Raw genomic sequence first — 16,239 nt, forward strand, 5'->3', positions numbered from 1 at the left:
TTGAATTAAGACTGGGGAAGTTCTGAGGCGAAGGGGCTGCAGGCCTTGTAGCAGGTGGGTGTGCAGAAATGTAGCTATCCAAAGCCAAACACATTACTGCAGCTTGTCACACCTATACCTACCAAACAGCAAAGGCCAAGATAGATCGTTATTTTACGGACACATTGAATACAGTGCAATGCCTCCCATATAGCGGTGAATAAGAGTAGTAGTAGTAGTAGTAGTAGTAGAAGAGTTGGTCAAGTTAAATCAAGGCTAAGGAATTGGAAATGTGCAACTTGGACCAAGAAAAACTAATTGCAGAGCGGCGACATTGGAAAAAAGCATTCAAATCATGCTTTGAAAACACTACTTGCTTATCCCGATTTCAATTCAATCTGTCTTTGGAAACCGCTTAAGAGAGTGAGTGCACCATTCCCAGAGAAACTGCCATACTGGGCTGATACGTGGAGTGAAGTGAGCAAGCTCTTTTTCCATCTCCCTGTTCTAAAAATCCATTTAATATATGGTCCCCAGATAGGGGACGTATCAGATATTAAACTGATAAGAACAGATACTACACTTGATCTTAGCCAAAAGGCCGAGAAGCGATAACCAGAAATGGTTTGCCGCTTGCAAGGCCACAGGGCTTAAGACAGGCACCCATTGTGGAGAATGACACAGACACCACCCTGAGGAAGACATTCAAACCAAGTCTGGGCGCATAACAAAAGCGCAGGCGGCTGTTTTTTTTTTTTTTTTTTTCCCCCCAGGATTCCACTCCACGCGCTTTTAATTTGCATAGGCCAACCCCTTTTTTGTTAGGCCACCCTCCCCTCACGGTCAAACGCGCTTCAGTACTAGGAAAGAGGCCAGAGGAGCACTGCTCCTACACCGCCCCCTCTACTACCCTCCCTAAATGAAAGGTCTTGCTTTAAGGCTGTGTGCACACGCTGCGGATTGGCCGCTACAGACACGCAGCAGTTTTAGCTGCGGTGTACAGTACCATTCATTTGAATGGGTAAAAAAAAACGCTGTGCCGACGCTGCGGAAAAAACCGCGCGGATTTGCTGCGGTTTTGAATCCGCAGAAAGAATTGCATGTCAATTCTTTCTGTGGAAAACGCTGCGGGTTCCTATCTCCACCATTGTGGAGATAGTGAATCCGCAGGACCAAACCGCAGGCAAAACCGCAGATAATCCGCAGGTCTTTGGACCTGCGGATTATCTGCGGTTTTTGCTAAATCCGTGCGGATTAATCCGCAGCGGAATCCGCAGCGTGTGAACGTGGCCTAACTCTCCTGGTGCCAGATATTGTAACCAGGAGGCGAGCATGGCCCACCTGTCTGCTCAGGCTCACTCAGCAGACTGAAGCTGAATACTACTGCGCAGCTGCTACAGACTGTGGGCTGCCCATTGTGACACGTGGTCCCATTGTGAGACGTGGTCGAACACATCCAAGCATTGTGTGCTATGAATGGCATGATTCCTATCACAGTGTTCCATGGATGGACACATCCTATTTACTGCAGGCAAGCAGCGCACCTAGCTGCTGCTGCTGCTGCTACAAGCCACTAGAATACCGTCCGTCTGTCAGACAGGTGGACGTAGGCAGAACATTCAAATAACTCGCCAGATAAATCGTTGCTTTTCCATTTTATTCATATATGAATTAATTCAAAATTGAACAGTAAATTTCAAAGTTGGAAGGCCACAAGAGGGGGACAATGTTTCAAAAATGAAGCGACATATCATTGCATGAGGGATGTGGTAGGAATTGAATGCTTGAATTAAGACTGGGGAAGTTCTGAGGCGAAGGGGCTGCAGGCCTTGTAGCAGGTGGGTGTGCAGAAATGTAGCTATCCAAAGCCAAACACATTACTGCAGCTTGTCACACCTATACCTACCAAACAGCAAAGGCCAAGATAGATCGTTATTTTACGGACACATTGAATACAGTGCAATGCCTCCCATATAGCGGTGAATAAGAGTAGTAGTAGTAGTAGTAGTAGTAGAAGAGTTGGTCAAGTTAAATCAAGGCTAAGGAATTGGAAATGTGCAACTTGGACCAAGAAAAACTAATTGCAGAGCGGCGACATTGGAAAAAAGCATTCAAATCATGCTTTGAAAACACTACTTGCTTATCCCGATTTCAATTCAATCTGTCTTTGGAAACCGCTTAAGAGAGTGAGTGCACCATTCCCAGAGAAACTGCCATACTGGGCTGATACGTGGAGTGAAGTGAGCAAGCTCTTTTTCCATCTCCCTGTTCTAAAAATCCATTTAATATATGGTCCCCAGATAGGGGACGTATCAGATATTAAACTGATAAGAACAGATACTACACTTGATCTTAGCCAAAAGGCCGAGAAGCGATAACCAGAAATGGTTTGCCGCTTGCAAGGCCACAGGGCTTAAGACAGGCACCCATTGTGGAGAATGACACAGACACCACCCTGAGGAAGACATTCAAACCAAGTCTGGGCGCATAACAAAAGCGCAGGCGGCTGTTTTTTTTTTTTTTTTTTTCCCCCCAGGATTCCACTCCACGCGCTTTTAATTTGCATAGGCCAACCCCTTTTTTGTTAGGCCACCCTCCCCTCACGGTCAAACGCGCTTCAGTACTAGGAAAGAGGCCAGAGGAGCACTGCTCCTACACCGCCCCCTCTACTACCCTCCCTAAATGAAAGGTCTTGCTTTAAGGCTGTGTGCACACGCTGCGGATTGGCCGCTACAGACACGCAGCAGTTTTAGCTGCGGTGTACAGTACCATTCATTTGAATGGGTAAAAAAAAACGCTGTGCCGACGCTGCGGAAAAAACCGCGCGGATTTGCTGCGGTTTTGAATCCGCAGAAAGAATTGCATGTCAATTCTTTCTGTGGAAAACGCTGCGGGTTCCTATCTCCACCATTGTGGAGATAGTGAATCCGCAGGACCAAACCGCAGGCAAAACCGCAGATAATCCGCAGGTCTTTGGACCTGCGGATTATCTGCGGTTTTTGCTAAATCCGTGCGGATTAATCCGCAGCGGAATCCGCAGCGTGTGAACGTGGCCTAACTCTCCTGGTGCCAGATATTGTAACCAGGAGGCGAGCATGGCCCACCTGTCTGCTCAGGCTCACTCAGCAGACTGAAGCTGAATACTACTGCGCAGCTGCTACAGACTGTGGGCTGCCCATTGTGACACGTGGTCCCATTGTGAGACGTGGTCGAACACATCCAAGCATTGTGTGCTATGAATGGCATGATTCCTATCACAGTGTTCCATGGATGGACACATCCTATTTACTGCAGGCAAGCAGCGCACCTAGCTGCTGCTGCTGCTGCTACAAGCCACTAGAATACCGTCCGTCTGTCAGACAGGTGGACGTAGGCAGAACATTCAAATAACTCGCCAGATAAATCGTTGCTTTTCCATTTTATTCATATATGAATTAATTCAAAATTGAACAGTAAATTTCAAAGTTGGAAGGCCACAAGAGGGGGACAATGTTTCAAAAATGAAGCGACATATCATTGCATGAGGGATGTGGTAGGAATTGAATGCTTGAATTAAGACTGGGGAAGTTCTGAGGCGAAGGGGCTGCAGGCCTTGTAGCAGGTGGGTGTGCAGAAATGTAGCTATCCAAAGCCAAACACATTACTGCAGCTTGTCACACCTATACCTACCAAACAGCAAAGGCCAAGATAGATCGTTATTTTACGGACACATTGAATACAGTGCAATGCCTCCCATATAGCGGTGAATAAGAGTAGTAGTAGTAGTAGTAGTAGTAGAAGAGTTGGTCAAGTTAAATCAAGGCTAAGGAATTGGAAATGTGCAACTTGGACCAAGAAAAACTAATTGCAGAGCGGCGACATTGGAAAAAAGCATTCAAATCATGCTTTGAAAACACTACTTGCTTATCCCGATTTCAATTCAATCTGTCTTTGGAAACCGCTTAAGAGAGTGAGTGCACCATTCCCAGAGAAACTGCCATACTGGGCTGATACGTGGAGTGAAGTGAGCAAGCTCTTTTTCCATCTCCCTGTTCTAAAAATCCATTTAATATATGGTCCCCAGATAGGGGACGTATCAGATATTAAACTGATAAGAACAGATACTACACTTGATCTTAGCCAAAAGGCCGAGAAGCGATAACCAGAAATGGTTTGCCGCTTGCAAGGCCACAGGGCTTAAGACAGGCACCCATTGTGGAGAATGACACAGACACCACCCTGAGGAAGACATTCAAACCAAGTCTGGGCGCATAACAAAAGCGCAGGCGGCTGTTTTTTTTTTTTTTTTTTTCCCCCCAGGATTCCACTCCACGCGCTTTTAATTTGCATAGGCCAACCCCTTTTTTGTTAGGCCACCCTCCCCTCACGGTCAAACGCGCTTCAGTACTAGGAAAGAGGCCAGAGGAGCACTGCTCCTACACCGCCCCCTCTACTACCCTCCCTAAATGAAAGGTCTTGCTTTAAGGCTGTGTGCACACGCTGCGGATTGGCCGCTACAGACACGCAGCAGTTTTAGCTGCGGTGTACAGTACCATTCATTTGAATGGGTAAAAAAAAACGCTGTGCCGACGCTGCGGAAAAAACCGCGCGGATTTGCTGCGGTTTTGAATCCGCAGAAAGAATTGCATGTCAATTCTTTCTGTGGAAAACGCTGCGGGTTCCTATCTCCACCATTGTGGAGATAGTGAATCCGCAGGACCAAACCGCAGGCAAAACCGCAGATAATCCGCAGGTCTTTGGACCTGCGGATTATCTGCGGTTTTTGCTAAATCCGTGCGGATTAATCCGCAGCGGAATCCGCAGCGTGTGAACGTGGCCTAACTCTCCTGGTGCCAGATATTGTAACCAGGAGGCGAGCATGGCCCACCTGTCTGCTCAGGCTCACTCAGCAGACTGAAGCTGAATACTACTGCGCAGCTGCTACAGACTGTGGGCTGCCCATTGTGACACGTGGTCCCATTGTGAGACGTGGTCGAACACATCCAAGCATTGTGTGCTATGAATGGCATGATTCCTATCACAGTGTTCCATGGATGGACACATCCTATTTACTGCAGGCAAGCAGCGCACCTAGCTGCTGCTGCTGCTGCTACAAGCCACTAGAATACCGTCCGTCTGTCAGACAGGTGGACGTAGGCAGAACATTCAAATAACTCGCCAGATAAATCGTTGCTTTTCCATTTTATTCATATATGAATTAATTCAAAATTGAACAGTAAATTTCAAAGTTGGAAGGCCACAAGAGGGGGACAATGTTTCAAAAATGAAGCGACATATCATTGCATGAGGGATGTGGTAGGAATTGAATGCTTGAATTAAGACTGGGGAAGTTCTGAGGCGAAGGGGCTGCAGGCCTTGTAGCAGGTGGGTGTGCAGAAATGTAGCTATCCAAAGCCAAACACATTACTGCAGCTTGTCACACCTATACCTACCAAACAGCAAAGGCCAAGATAGATCGTTATTTTACGGACACATTGAATACAGTGCAATGCCTCCCATATAGCGGTGAATAAGAGTAGTAGTAGTAGTAGTAGTAGTAGAAGAGTTGGTCAAGTTAAATCAAGGCTAAGGAATTGGAAATGTGCAACTTGGACCAAGAAAAACTAATTGCAGAGCGGCGACATTGGAAAAAAGCATTCAAATCATGCTTTGAAAACACTACTTGCTTATCCCGATTTCAATTCAATCTGTCTTTGGAAACCGCTTAAGAGAGTGAGTGCACCATTCCCAGAGAAACTGCCATACTGGGCTGATACGTGGAGTGAAGTGAGCAAGCTCTTTTTCCATCTCCCTGTTCTAAAAATCCATTTAATATATGGTCCCCAGATAGGGGACGTATCAGATATTAAACTGATAAGAACAGATACTACACTTGATCTTAGCCAAAAGGCCGAGAAGCGATAACCAGAAATGGTTTGCCGCTTGCAAGGCCACAGGGCTTAAGACAGGCACCCATTGTGGAGAATGACACAGACACCACCCTGAGGAAGACATTCAAACCAAGTCTGGGCGCATAACAAAAGCGCAGGCGGCTGTTTTTTTTTTTTTTTTTTTCCCCCCAGGATTCCACTCCACGCGCTTTTAATTTGCATAGGCCAACCCCTTTTTTGTTAGGCCACCCTCCCCTCACGGTCAAACGCGCTTCAGTACTAGGAAAGAGGCCAGAGGAGCACTGCTCCTACACCGCCCCCTCTACTACCCTCCCTAAATGAAAGGTCTTGCTTTAAGGCTGTGTGCACACGCTGCGGATTGGCCGCTACAGACACGCAGCAGTTTTAGCTGCGGTGTACAGTACCATTCATTTGAATGGGTAAAAAAAAACGCTGTGCCGACGCTGCGGAAAAAACCGCGCGGATTTGCTGCGGTTTTGAATCCGCAGAAAGAATTGCATGTCAATTCTTTCTGTGGAAAACGCTGCGGGTTCCTATCTCCACCATTGTGGAGATAGTGAATCCGCAGGACCAAACCGCAGGCAAAACCGCAGATAATCCGCAGGTCTTTGGACCTGCGGATTATCTGCGGTTTTTGCTAAATCCGTGCGGATTAATCCGCAGCGGAATCCGCAGCGTGTGAACGTGGCCTAACTCTCCTGGTGCCAGATATTGTAACCAGGAGGCGAGCATGGCCCACCTGTCTGCTCAGGCTCACTCAGCAGACTGAAGCTGAATACTACTGCGCAGCTGCTACAGACTGTGGGCTGCCCATTGTGACACGTGGTCCCATTGTGAGACGTGGTCGAACACATCCAAGCATTGTGTGCTATGAATGGCATGATTCCTATCACAGTGTTCCATGGATGGACACATCCTATTTACTGCAGGCAAGCAGCGCACCTAGCTGCTGCTGCTGCTGCTACAAGCCACTAGAATACCGTCCGTCTGTCAGACAGGTGGACGTAGGCAGAACATTCAAATAACTCGCCAGATAAATCGTTGCTTTTCCATTTTATTCATATATGAATTAATTCAAAATTGAACAGTAAATTTCAAAGTTGGAAGGCCACAAGAGGGGGACAATGTTTCAAAAATGAAGCGACATATCATTGCATGAGGGATGTGGTAGGAATTGAATGCTTGAATTAAGACTGGGGAAGTTCTGAGGCGAAGGGGCTGCAGGCCTTGTAGCAGGTGGGTGTGCAGAAATGTAGCTATCCAAAGCCAAACACATTACTGCAGCTTGTCACACCTATACCTACCAAACAGCAAAGGCCAAGATAGATCGTTATTTTACGGACACATTGAATACAGTGCAATGCCTCCCATATAGCGGTGAATAAGAGTAGTAGTAGTAGTAGTAGTAGTAGAAGAGTTGGTCAAGTTAAATCAAGGCTAAGGAATTGGAAATGTGCAACTTGGACCAAGAAAAACTAATTGCAGAGCGGCGACATTGGAAAAAAGCATTCAAATCATGCTTTGAAAACACTACTTGCTTATCCCGATTTCAATTCAATCTGTCTTTGGAAACCGCTTAAGAGAGTGAGTGCACCATTCCCAGAGAAACTGCCATACTGGGCTGATACGTGGAGTGAAGTGAGCAAGCTCTTTTTCCATCTCCCTGTTCTAAAAATCCATTTAATATATGGTCCCCAGATAGGGGACGTATCAGATATTAAACTGATAAGAACAGATACTACACTTGATCTTAGCCAAAAGGCCGAGAAGCGATAACCAGAAATGGTTTGCCGCTTGCAAGGCCACAGGGCTTAAGACAGGCACCCATTGTGGAGAATGACACAGACACCACCCTGAGGAAGACATTCAAACCAAGTCTGGGCGCATAACAAAAGCGCAGGCGGCTGTTTTTTTTTTTTTTTTTTTCCCCCCAGGATTCCACTCCACGCGCTTTTAATTTGCATAGGCCAACCCCTTTTTTGTTAGGCCACCCTCCCCTCACGGTCAAACGCGCTTCAGTACTAGGAAAGAGGCCAGAGGAGCACTGCTCCTACACCGCCCCCTCTACTACCCTCCCTAAATGAAAGGTCTTGCTTTAAGGCTGTGTGCACACGCTGCGGATTGGCCGCTACAGACACGCAGCAGTTTTAGCTGCGGTGTACAGTACCATTCATTTGAATGGGTAAAAAAAAACGCTGTGCCGACGCTGCGGAAAAAACCGCGCGGATTTGCTGCGGTTTTGAATCCGCAGAAAGAATTGCATGTCAATTCTTTCTGTGGAAAACGCTGCGGGTTCCTATCTCCACCATTGTGGAGATAGTGAATCCGCAGGACCAAACCGCAGGCAAAACCGCAGATAATCCGCAGGTCTTTGGACCTGCGGATTATCTGCGGTTTTTGCTAAATCCGTGCGGATTAATCCGCAGCGGAATCCGCAGCGTGTGAACGTGGCCTAACTCTCCTGGTGCCAGATATTGTAACCAGGAGGCGAGCATGGCCCACCTGTCTGCTCAGGCTCACTCAGCAGACTGAAGCTGAATACTACTGCGCAGCTGCTACAGACTGTGGGCTGCCCATTGTGACACGTGGTCCCATTGTGAGACGTGGTCGAACACATCCAAGCATTGTGTGCTATGAATGGCATGATTCCTATCACAGTGTTCCATGGATGGACACATCCTATTTACTGCAGGCAAGCAGCGCACCTAGCTGCTGCTGCTGCTGCTACAAGCCACTAGAATACCGTCCGTCTGTCAGACAGGTGGACGTAGGCAGAACATTCAAATAACTCGCCAGATAAATCGTTGCTTTTCCATTTTATTCATATATGAATTAATTCAAAATTGAACAGTAAATTTCAAAGTTGGAAGGCCACAAGAGGGGGACAATGTTTCAAAAATGAAGCGACATATCATTGCATGAGGGATGTGGTAGGAATTGAATGCTTGAATTAAGACTGGGGAAGTTCTGAGGCGAAGGGGCTGCAGGCCTTGTAGCAGGTGGGTGTGCAGAAATGTAGCTATCCAAAGCCAAACACATTACTGCAGCTTGTCACACCTATACCTACCAAACAGCAAAGGCCAAGATAGATCGTTATTTTACGGACACATTGAATACAGTGCAATGCCTCCCATATAGCGGTGAATAAGAGTAGTAGTAGTAGTAGTAGTAGTAGAAGAGTTGGTCAAGTTAAATCAAGGCTAAGGAATTGGAAATGTGCAACTTGGACCAAGAAAAACTAATTGCAGAGCGGCGACATTGGAAAAAAGCATTCAAATCATGCTTTGAAAACACTACTTGCTTATCCCGATTTCAATTCAATCTGTCTTTGGAAACCGCTTAAGAGAGTGAGTGCACCATTCCCAGAGAAACTGCCATACTGGGCTGATACGTGGAGTGAAGTGAGCAAGCTCTTTTTCCATCTCCCTGTTCTAAAAATCCATTTAATATATGGTCCCCAGATAGGGGACGTATCAGATATTAAACTGATAAGAACAGATACTACACTTGATCTTAGCCAAAAGGCCGAGAAGCGATAACCAGAAATGGTTTGCCGCTTGCAAGGCCACAGGGCTTAAGACAGGCACCCATTGTGGAGAATGACACAGACACCACCCTGAGGAAGACATTCAAACCAAGTCTGGGCGCATAACAAAAGCGCAGGCGGCTGTTTTTTTTTTTTTTTTTTTCCCCCCAGGATTCCACTCCACGCGCTTTTAATTTGCATAGGCCAACCCCTTTTTTGTTAGGCCACCCTCCCCTCACGGTCAAACGCGCTTCAGTACTAGGAAAGAGGCCAGAGGAGCACTGCTCCTACACCGCCCCCTCTACTACCCTCCCTAAATGAAAGGTCTTGCTTTAAGGCTGTGTGCACACGCTGCGGATTGGCCGCTACAGACACGCAGCAGTTTTAGCTGCGGTGTACAGTACCATTCATTTGAATGGGTAAAAAAAAACGCTGTGCCGACGCTGCGGAAAAAACCGCGCGGATTTGCTGCGGTTTTGAATCCGCAGAAAGAATTGCATGTCAATTCTTTCTGTGGAAAACGCTGCGGGTTCCTATCTCCACCATTGTGGAGATAGTGAATCCGCAGGACCAAACCGCAGGCAAAACCGCAGATAATCCGCAGGTCTTTGGACCTGCGGATTATCTGCGGTTTTTGCTAAATCCGTGCGGATTAATCCGCAGCGGAATCCGCAGCGTGTGAACGTGGCCTAACTCTCCTGGTGCCAGATATTGTAACCAGGAGGCGAGCATGGCCCACCTGTCTGCTCAGGCTCACTCAGCAGACTGAAGCTGAATACTACTGCGCAGCTGCTACAGACTGTGGGCTGCCCATTGTGACACGTGGTCCCATTGTGAGACGTGGTCGAACACATCCAAGCATTGTGTGCTATGAATGGCATGATTCCTATCACAGTGTTCCATGGATGGACACATCCTATTTACTGCAGGCAAGCAGCGCACCTAGCTGCTGCTGCTGCTGCTACAAGCCACTAGAATACCGTCCGTCTGTCAGACAGGTGGACGTAGGCAGAACATTCAAATAACTCGCCAGATAAATCGTTGCTTTTCCATTTTATTCATATATGAATTAATTCAAAATTGAACAGTAAATTTCAAAGTTGGAAGGCCACAAGAGGGGGACAATGTTTCAAAAATGAAGCGACATATCATTGCATGAGGGATGTGGTAGGAATTGAATGCTTGAATTAAGACTGGGGAAGTTCTGAGGCGAAGGGGCTGCAGGCCTTGTAGCAGGTGGGTGTGCAGAAATGTAGCTATCCAAAGCCAAACACATTACTGCAGCTTGTCACACCTATACCTACCAAACAGCAAAGGCCAAGATAGATCGTTATTTTACGGACACATTGAATACAGTGCAATGCCTCCCATATAGCGGTGAATAAGAGTAGTAGTAGTAGTAGTAGTAGTAGAAGAGTTGGTCAAGTTAAATCAAGGCTAAGGAATTGGAAATGTGCAACTTGGACCAAGAAAAACTAATTGCAGAGCGGCGACATTGGAAAAAAGCATTCAAATCATGCTTTGAAAACACTACTTGCTTATCCCGATTTCAATTCAATCTGTCTTTGGAAACCGCTTAAGAGAGTGAGTGCACCATTCCCAGAGAAACTGCCATACTGGGCTGATACGTGGAGTGAAGTGAGCAAGCTCTTTTTCCATCTCCCTGTTCTAAAAATCCATTTAATATATGGTCCCCAGATAGGGGACGTATCAGATATTAAACTGATAAGAACAGATACTACACTTGATCTTAGCCAAAAGGCCGAGAAGCGATAACCAGAAATGGTTTGCCGCTTGCAAGGCCACAGGGCTTAAGACAGGCACCCATTGTGGAGAATGACACAGACACCACCCTGAGGAAGACATTCAAACCAAGTCTGGGCGCATAACAAAAGCGCAGGCGGCTGTTTTTTTTTTTTTTTTTTTCCCCCCAGGATTCCACTCCACGCGCTTTTAATTTGCATAGGCCAACCCCTTTTTTGTTAGGCCACCCTCCCCTCACGGTCAAACGCGCTTCAGTACTAGGAAAGAGGCCAGAGGAGCACTGCTCCTACACCGCCCCCTCTACTACCCTCCCTAAATGAAAGGTCTTGCTTTAAGGCTGTGTGCACACGCTGCGGATTGGCCGCTACAGACACGCAGCAGTTTTAGCTGCGGTGTACAGTACCATTCATTTGAATGGGTAAAAAAAAACGCTGTGCCGACGCTGCGGAAAAAACCGCGCGGATTTGCTGCGGTTTTGAATCCGCAGAAAGAATTGCATGTCAATTCTTTCTGTGGAAAACGCTGCGGGTTCCTATCTCCACCATTGTGGAGATAGTGAATCCGCAGGACCAAACCGCAGGCAAAACCGCAGATAATCCGCAGGTCTTTGGACCTGCGGATTATCTGCGGTTTTTGCTAAATCCGTGCGGATTAATCCGCAGCGGAATCCGCAGCGTGTGAACGTGGCCTAACTCTCCTGGTGCCAGATATTGTAACCAGGAGGCGAGCATGGCCCACCTGTCTGCTCAGGCTCACTCAGCAGACTGAAGCTGAATACTACTGCGCAGCTGCTACAGACTGTGGGCTGCCCATTGTGACACGTGGTCCCATTGTGAGACGTGGTCGAACACATCCAAGCATTGTGTGCTATGAATGGCATGATTCCTATCACAGTGTTCCATGGATGGACACATCCTATTTACTGCAGGCAAGCAGCGCACCTAGCTGCTGCTGCTGCTGCTACAAGCCACTAGAATACCGTCCGTCTGTCAGACAGGTGGACGTAGGCAGAACATTCAAATAACTCGCCAGATAAATCGTTGCTTTTCCATTTTATTCATATATGAATTAATTCAAAATTGAACAGTAAATTTCAAAGTTGGAAGGCCACAAGAGGGGGACAATGTTTCAAAAATGAAGCGACATATCATTGCATGAGGGATGTGGTAGGAATTGAATGCTTGAATTAAGACTGGGGAAGTTCTGAGGCGAAGGGGCTGCAGGCCTTGTAGCAGGTGGGTGTGCAGAAATGTAGCTATCCAAAGCCAAACACATTACTGCAGCTTGTCACACCTATACCTACCAAACAGCAAAGGCCAAGATAGATCGTTATTTTACGGACACATTGAATACAGTGCAATGCCTCCCATATAGCGGTGAATAAGAGTAGTAGTAGTAGTAGTAGTAGTAGAAGAGTTGGTCAAGTTAAATCAAGGCTAAGGAATTGGAAATGTGCAACTTGGACCAAGAAAAACTAATTGCAGAGCGGCGACATTGGAAAAAAGCATTCAAATCATGCTTTGAAAACACTACTTGCTTATCCCGATTTCAATTCAATCTGTCTTTGGAAACCGCTTAAGAGAGTGAGTGCACCATTCCCAGAGAAACTGCCATACTGGGCTGATACGTGGAGTGAAGTGAGCAAGCTCTTTTTCCATCTCCCTGTTCTAAAAATCCATTTAATATATGGTCCCCAGATAGGGGACGTATCAGATATTAAACTGATAAGAACAGATACTACACTTGATCTTAGCCAAAAGGCCGAGAAGCGATAACCAGAAATGGTTTGCCGCTTGCAAGGCCACAGGGCTTAAGACAGGCACCCATTGTGGAGAATGACACAGACACCACCCTGAGGAAGACATTCAAACCAAGTCTGGGCGCATAACAAAAGCGCAGGCGGCTGTTTTTTTTTTTTTTTTTTTCCCCCCAGGATTCCACTCCACGCGCTTTTAATTTGCATAGGCCAACCCCTTTTTTGTTAGGCCACCCTCCCCTCACGGTCAAACGCGCTTCAGTACTAGGAAAGAGGCCAGAGGAGCACTGCTCCTACACCGCCCCCTCTACTACCCTCCCTAAATGAAAGGTCTTGCTTTAAGGCTGTGTGCACACGCTGCGGATTGGCCGCTACAGACACGCAGCAGTTTTAGCTGCGGTGTACAGTACCATTCATTTGAATGGGTAAAAAAAAACGCTGTGCCGACGCTGCGGAAAAAACCGCGCGGATTTGCTGCGGTTTTGAATCCGCAGAAAGAATTGCATGTCAATTCTTTCTGTGGAAAACGCTGCGGGTTCCTATCTCCACCATTGTGGAGATAGTGAATCCGCAGGACCAAACCGCAGGCAAAACCGCAGATAATCCGCAGGTCTTTGGACCTGCGGATTATCTGCGGTTTTTGCTAAATCCGTGCGGATTAATCCGCAGCGGAATCCGCAGCGTGTGAACGTGGCCTAACTCTCCTGGTGCCAGATATTGTAACCAGGAGGCGAGCATGGCCCACCTGTCTGCTCAGGCTCACTCAGCAGACTGAAGCTGAATACTACTGCGCAGCTGCTACAGACTGTGGGCTGCCCATTGTGACACGTGGTCCCATTGTGAGACGTGGTCGAACACATCCAAGCATTGTGTGCTATGAATGGCATGATTCCTATCACAGTGTTCCATGGATGGACACATCCTATTTACTGCAGGCAAGCAGCGCACCTAGCTGCTGCTGCTGCTGCTACAAGCCACTAGAATACCGTCCGTCTGTCAGACAGGTGGACGTAGGCAGAACATTCAAATAACTCGCCAGATAAATCGTTGCTTTTCCATTTTATTCATATATGAATTAATTCAAAATTGAACAGTAAATTTCAAAGTTGGAAGGCCACAAGAGGGGGACAATGTTTCAAAAATGAAGCGACATATCATTGCATGAGGGATGTGGTAGGAATTGAATGCTTGAATTAAGACTGGGGAAGTTCTGAGGCGAAGGGGCTGCAGGCCTTGTAGCAGGTGGGTGTGCAGAAATGTAGCTATCCAAAGCCAAACACATTACTGCAGCTTGTCACACCTATACCTACCAAACAGCAAAGGCCAAGATAGATCGTTATTTTACGGACACATTGAATACAGTGCAATGCCTCCCATATAGCGGTGAATAAGAGTAGTAGTAGTAGTAGTAGTAGTAGAAGAGTTGGTCAAGTTAAATCAAGGCTAAGGAATTGGAAATGTGCAACTTGGACCAAGAAAAACTAATTGCAGAGCGGCGACATTGGAAAAAAGCATTCAAATCATGCTTTGAAAACACTACTTGCTTATCCCGATTTCAATTCAATCTGTCTTTGGAAACCGCTTAAGAGAGTGAGTGCACCATTCCCAGAGAAACTGCCATACTGGGCTGATACGTGGAGTGAAGTGAGCAAGCTCTTTTTCCATCTCCCTGTTCTAAAAATCCATTTAATATATGGTCCCCAGATAGGGGACGTATCAGATATTAAACTGATAAGAACAGATACTACACTTGATCTTAGCCAAAAGGCCGAGAAGCGATAACCAGAAATGGTTTGCCGCTTGCAAGGCCACAGGGCTTAAGACAGGCACCCATTGTGGAGAATGACACAGACACCACCCTGAGGAAGACATTCAAACCAAGTCTGGGCGCATAACAAAAGCGCAGGCGGCTGTTTTTTTTTTTTTTTTTTTCCCCCCAGGATTCCACTCCACGCGCTTTTAATTTGCATAGGCCAACCCCTTTTTTGTTAGGCCACCCTCCCCTCACGGTCAAACGCGCTTCAGTACTAGGAAAGAGGCCAGAGGAGCACTGCTCCTACACCGCCCCCTCTACTACCCTCCCTAAATGAAAGGTCTTGCTTTAAGGCTGTGTGCACACGCTGCGGATTGGCCGCTACAGACACGCAGCAGTTTTAGCTGCGGTGTACAGTACCATTCATTTGAATGGGTAAAAAAAAACGCTGTGCCGACGCTGCGGAAAAAACCGCGCGGATTTGCTGCGGTTTTGAATCCGCAGAAAGAATTGCATGTCAATTCTTTCTGTGGAAAACGCTGCGGGTTCCTATCTCCACCATTGTGGAGATAGTGAATCCGCAGGACCAAACCGCAGGCAAAACCGCAGATAATCCGCAGGTCTTTGGACCTGCGGATTATCTGCGGTTTTTGCTAAATCCGTGCGGATTAATCCGCAGCGGAATCCGCAGCGTGTGAACGTGGCCTAACTCTCCTGGTGCCAGATATTGTAACCAGGAGGCGAGCATGGCCCACCTGTCTGCTCAGGCTCACTCAGCAGACTGAAGCTGAATACTACTGCGCAGCTGCTACAGACTGTGGGCTGCCCATTGTGACACGTGGTCCCATTGTGAGACGTGGTCGAACACATCCAAGCATTGTGTGCTATGAATGGCATGATTCCTATCACAGTGTTCCATGGATGGACACATCCTATTTACTGCAGGCAAGCAGCGCACCTAGCTGCTGCTGCTGCTGCTACAAGCCACTAGAATACCGTCCGTCTGTCAGACAGGTGGACGTAGGCAGAACATTCAAATAACTCGCCAGATAAATCGTTGCTTTTCCATTTTATTCATATATGAATTAATTCAAAATTGAACAGTAAATTTCAAAGTTGGAAGGCCACAAGAGGGGGACAATGTTTCAAAAATGAAGCGACATATCATTGCATGAGGGATGTGGTAGGAATTGAATGCTTGAATTAAGACTGGGGAAGTTCTGAGGCGAAGGGGCTGCAGGCCTTGTAGCAGGTGGGTGTGCAGAAATGTAGCTATCCAAAGCCAAACACATTACTGCAGCTTGTCACACCTATACCTACCAAACAGCAAAGGCCAAGATAGATCGTTATTTTACGGACACATTGAATACAGTGCAATGCCTCCCATATAGCGGTGAATAAGAGTAGTAGTAGTAGTAGTAGTAGTAGTAGAAGAGTTGGTCAAGTTAAATCAAGGCTAAGGAATTGGAAATGTGCAACTTGGACCAAGAAAAACTAATTGCAGAGCGGCGACATTGGAAAAAAGCATTCAAATCATGCTTTGAAAACACTACTTGCTTATCCCGATTTC

The 16,239-nt window shown here is 46.9% G+C and overlaps 9 non-coding genes across 9 annotated transcripts; all 9 read right to left on the bottom strand.

Annotated features, from left to right (window-relative positions):
- Positions 1-401: 401 nt before the first annotated feature.
- Positions 402-592, bottom strand: LOC141079461 (U2 spliceosomal RNA). Its single transcript, XR_012228399.1, has one exon. It is a non-coding gene; the product is annotated as a U2 spliceosomal RNA (small nuclear RNA).
- A 1,572-nt stretch (positions 593-2,164) lies between these two features.
- LOC141079481 (U2 spliceosomal RNA) lies at positions 2,165-2,355 on the bottom strand. The gene has a single exon (XR_012228415.1). It is a non-coding gene; the product is annotated as a U2 spliceosomal RNA (small nuclear RNA).
- A 1,572-nt stretch (positions 2,356-3,927) lies between these two features.
- On the bottom strand, positions 3,928-4,118 carry LOC141079492 (U2 spliceosomal RNA). Its single transcript, XR_012228426.1, has one exon. It is a non-coding gene; the product is annotated as a U2 spliceosomal RNA (small nuclear RNA).
- Positions 4,119-5,690: 1,572 nt separating this feature from the next.
- On the bottom strand, positions 5,691-5,881 carry LOC141079504 (U2 spliceosomal RNA). Its single transcript, XR_012228438.1, has one exon. It is a non-coding gene; the product is annotated as a U2 spliceosomal RNA (small nuclear RNA).
- A 1,572-nt stretch (positions 5,882-7,453) lies between these two features.
- On the bottom strand, positions 7,454-7,644 carry LOC141079516 (U2 spliceosomal RNA). Its single transcript, XR_012228449.1, has one exon. It is a non-coding gene; the product is annotated as a U2 spliceosomal RNA (small nuclear RNA).
- A 1,572-nt stretch (positions 7,645-9,216) lies between these two features.
- On the bottom strand, positions 9,217-9,407 carry LOC141079469 (U2 spliceosomal RNA). The gene has a single exon (XR_012228405.1). It is a non-coding gene; the product is annotated as a U2 spliceosomal RNA (small nuclear RNA).
- A 1,572-nt stretch (positions 9,408-10,979) lies between these two features.
- LOC141079471 (U2 spliceosomal RNA) lies at positions 10,980-11,170 on the bottom strand. Its single transcript, XR_012228406.1, has one exon. It is a non-coding gene; the product is annotated as a U2 spliceosomal RNA (small nuclear RNA).
- A 1,572-nt stretch (positions 11,171-12,742) lies between these two features.
- LOC141079472 (U2 spliceosomal RNA) lies at positions 12,743-12,933 on the bottom strand. Its single transcript, XR_012228407.1, has one exon. It is a non-coding gene; the product is annotated as a U2 spliceosomal RNA (small nuclear RNA).
- Positions 12,934-14,505: 1,572 nt separating this feature from the next.
- On the bottom strand, positions 14,506-14,696 carry LOC141079473 (U2 spliceosomal RNA). Its single transcript, XR_012228408.1, has one exon. It is a non-coding gene; the product is annotated as a U2 spliceosomal RNA (small nuclear RNA).
- Between the last annotated feature and the right edge of the window lie 1,543 nt (positions 14,697-16,239).

This window comes from Dendrobates tinctorius, unplaced genomic scaffold, assembly GCF_039654945.1.
Source record: "Dendrobates tinctorius isolate UK_male_01 unplaced genomic scaffold, ASM3965494v1 ptg000672c, whole genome shotgun sequence".
NCBI classification, from domain to species: domain Eukaryota; kingdom Metazoa; phylum Chordata; class Amphibia; order Anura; family Dendrobatidae; genus Dendrobates; species Dendrobates tinctorius.